Source organism: Corapipo altera, unplaced genomic scaffold (assembly GCF_003945725.1).
Source record: "Corapipo altera isolate COAL_440 unplaced genomic scaffold, ASM394572v1 52b, whole genome shotgun sequence".
Taxonomy (NCBI): Eukaryota; Metazoa; Chordata; class Aves; order Passeriformes; family Pipridae; genus Corapipo; species Corapipo altera.
Genome location: NW_020884922.1, coordinates 3,942,976 through 3,946,961, shown reverse-complemented (window position 1 = coordinate 3,946,961; position 3,986 = coordinate 3,942,976). Strand labels below are relative to the sequence as shown.

The 3,986-nt window shown below is 39.7% G+C and overlaps 1 long non-coding RNA gene across 1 annotated transcript; it reads right to left on the bottom strand.

Moving 5' to 3' along the window:
• Window positions 1-797: 797 nt before the first annotated feature.
• LOC113953671 lies at window positions 798-2,548 on the bottom strand. Its single transcript, XR_003529969.1, has 2 exons — window positions 1,948-2,548; window positions 798-1,390 (listed from the first exon to the last, which is right to left on the bottom strand). It is a non-coding gene; the product is annotated as an uncharacterized LOC113953671 (long non-coding RNA).
• Between the last annotated feature and the right edge of the window lie 1,438 nt (window positions 2,549-3,986).

Sequence of the window (3,986 nt, the reverse complement as noted above, 5' to 3'; positions counted from 1 at the left end):
TCCATTTGCAGTTAACCAAGCTATATTTGGACTGTTTTCCACTGTACAATGCACAGCATGTCCTATGTTTGTACATTCCTTAGCAAAATGGGACCCTACTCTTGACTGACCTCTAGACCGCACAAAGATACTAATAATAAACACCAAGGAAATAAATGATGACTTACCACACTTGATATATTTCCTCCAGCATGCAAAAGCAATACTAATACGTACAGCAGCACAATGTAAGCAGATTCTGATGTATGCTATGTATTTTTAGCACAATGGCCTTGATCCAGACATTTCTGACAACATCTTCTACTGTCTTTCATCATTTTGAAGTAAAATTATGTAGGGTACTCTAGATTTGAAGTAACTGTGGTCTAGTATTAAAAATTACTGTAGAACAAAAAAGTAGTTTACTAGCACCCTTTAGACAACTGCTGAGTTAACAACTGTTTATCAAAAAAAATAAATCACTCAATAGGTGGCACAAGCAGTTTTTGTCCCAGTCTTCATAGGTTGTGCTGCAAAATAAATGCAAGTCTAGAAAAGAAATTTACCTGCTTTGCTGCCTATATTTATGTTTTATGTTTATAAATAATTGATTTTGAAAACTAATATAACAAAATAAGAATATTTAGAATTCCACTGAAGGCCTTCTTATGATAAAGTACTTGGCTTCTGCAAAAAAACAGGTCAAGTAAATTCAGATGTGGTAGAGGTCTCACCAAAAATTAAATACTGGTACTGAATATAGTAACATTTCTTATGACTTCACGTGAAGGGAAGTTATGGGACAGAAAACAATGAGATTGGTAAAGGAAAAATGCTGTTACTTTATTTAGCTGAAATCTAGTCAACATCTTAAATTATCCTCATTGTGTATTAAAATGGTTCTCAGAGGTTCCATCCAGGACGTGGCATCAGAGAGACACTGTAAGATTGTCCCCCCTTTTACACATGGTCAGAGCACAAATAATGAGAAAGGAATGAAATGTGGACCAGTTTTACAATGGGCCATAAAACTGTTGTTAAATCTCTGGGTGGCATTTGCTAACAGCATACTCTAAAGTGATGAAAGGGAGAACTGATGAGGAAGAGAAAAAAAAGAAGAGCAAGGATGGCAAGAAGAAAATGTGTGCAGCAGGCAGTGAAGTAAAGCTAAAGTGATTATAACCAAACGATCATTAAAAAGAAAACAATGCTGAAAGGAATACCACAGGAGGAAAAAAATCATATGTTGATATTGTCACTGAGTGCCTGATAATTCTTGCTGAAGCTGCTTCACTAACTTCATGTGCCAACCTTGAGCATCAGACAGAGGAGTGACAAACTGTTACAACAATCTTGGTTTGGTTCAAGGTGAAGCATGTGTGCATTTTCAGGATGTTTTATCTTCATCTGCCTTAAAATACAAAAGAAAGACGCCGTCAACTTCTGTATAATTTTAAAATGATTCCCACTAATAAAGTTTTATTACTCATCTTCAGATAAGAGTAAAGAAAAAACACCAAACAAAAAATGCAGTCATGATTAGAATTTCACGTATGTAAAATTATGTATATGATTTACAATGTACTATTCAGGCATAGTAGTAACAATATTCTCCTCCCCAAACACAAAAGAGATTAAGAAAACTCTCAGCAAAGACCAACAGGAGCAGCAAAAAAAAAAAGAAAACAAACAAACAAAATCAACCAAAAACCCCAACCAAATAAACAACAACAACCAAAAACAAACAAACAAACAAAACAACACAACTTTTTACTCAGGAAACTTTGCTATATCTCGTGAAGTTTCTAAGGGTGCTACATGAGAAGATGGTGCTTGACATCCTGAGTGTCTTATCCAGACTACTAACATATTCTCTTCCCTGGCCTTACAAGATCCAGCTCATCTCATATGCAGAAAAACTGCTCCTGCAGAGGTTTTTTTCTTTAGATCATCACTTCAGTATCTCACCTTTTGCTTGCCAAGCTCATTTAGTACTGAAACAGGACTCTTTTGCATATCATCCTTCACTCCTCGTCTTTGAGAAGAATGGTGAAATTAAGCCTGTAATGCCAGGAGTTGATGCTTTGCTCTCTGCCATGAACACTCAACCTGGGTACATGGTAAAGGGTGACCACTTGTTTGTGCAAGTGATTGAAAGTAGTTTCACCAATAGAAATGTTTGGGTTGTTTGGAATAGCATTTAATCTGAAATTATAATTAGTGTTGTCTTCCTTGTATTGCAAAAAAAATCTATGGAAAGAGAATCATATTACATCTCTCCATTACAGCTGTAATTACTGTGGGAGGGTTAAAAGTCCCTGTGTGCTCATAGGCTCTATGTGGTGTCTTCATATAACCAGTAATGCTTCTCTTAGTAGGTATAGACAAGACTTCCTGAGCATTCCTCCAGTATCCCATCGTTAATAATTAAAAACAAAAAGAGGAATGGGATCCAGTGCGTGAAAAAAAGGGCGCCTAAGGTTTCACTGAAGAAGTTGGTTAGTCTTGCAAGCAGAAACAAATGAAAAAAGTTGTTGGCTAAGCTGTTGCGAATGCTTTAATTATTTGTATAAACATATAAATGAAGGCTGTGTTTTCTTCTTCCTTGAAGTGTTGATTTTGTGTACATACTCATAGCTTTGGAGAGGTGAACAGTCACACCCCTCATAGGTTCAAACTGTGACTGGACAAATTTACTGAAGACTAATCCATTGAGTATTATTAACGATAGTGTCTCTAGTACAGGGTATTTCTGGACTACAACTCCTCAGAGCTGGAAAGCATTCATGCTTGTCTGGTTTACAGTCCTTCTTTTCTGACTATTATAAATGCTGAATCTTCATCCAGATGCTTATCCTTAAATAAACCTCTACTCTCTTCCAAAAGAGACATCCTCCCAAAATATTTATCTTTCTTCCCAAATAGATGGGCAATCGGAAATAACTGTGGGATAAGTCAGAGAACTACAAATGAAAGGAAATGCCCTCAAGTTGTGACAGGGGAGGTTATTGGATATTAGGAAACATTTCCTCACAGAAAGGATTGTCAAGCACTGGAACAGGCTGCCCAGGGAAGCGGTTGAGTCACCATTCCTGGAGGTATTTACAAGAGGTACAGATGTGGCTCTTGCAGACGTGGTTTAGTGGACTTGGCATTGTTATGTTTATGGTTGGACTCAACGATTTTAAGGGTCTTTTCTAATCTAAATGATTTTATGATTCTATGAAAAAAATGAGAGGAGCGAGGAGAAATAGCATAGAGCGCTCCCCATAGCAATCAGCATTTGTGGAGCAAGAACTCTGGTCCAATTCAACACGTCTGTTTTCAGGGTGCAGCTACAGCGCCCTACCAATGTAACTTTTGCTTTTCTAGGGAACTGTAATACTTCTGTTTTTCCAAACAAATGGTTCTAGCACAACAGGGGCAATAAACACTTCTCACAGTCTGCAACAGGCACTGCAAAATTAAAGCTAAATATAGAAGTTGTGCTGTGAATCCCACTAGCTTTTGACAATAGATAATTGTGCAACAGGAAAACGGTGCCATTAAAGGGTGAAAGACGAGCCATCGTAATTGAACAGGAAGTGTCACAAGGAATTTCTATGGGGTCCATAATTTTCCATCTACAGGAGTTACGTTTTTGTGCTCTCACGGTAATTTTTCGGTCTCACTGCCGAAACGCAGATTTGGAGATCAGAAGCACAACAGCCACCGGCTGCCAGCGTGTCTCTGTGCTTTACAGACTGGGTTTGGTTTCAGGCAGTTCTACTCGGGGCGGAGAGCCAGGGCACTGAAACACCCACTCGGTTATCCTGTGCGAGCCCGAAATTCCGGCTGCTCCGCCGGGAGATCCACCCTCCCTGCTCTGGACGTGTCCCCGGCTGGTGGTGACGGCTGCCGGGACGGGGCGGGCCGTGCCGAAACCTGGCGGCGACGGAGAGGCGGTGCCGGCGGAGGAGGTGGAGACACCTGCGGGACGATGTTGTGGCGGTGCCGGGGCGGTGCCG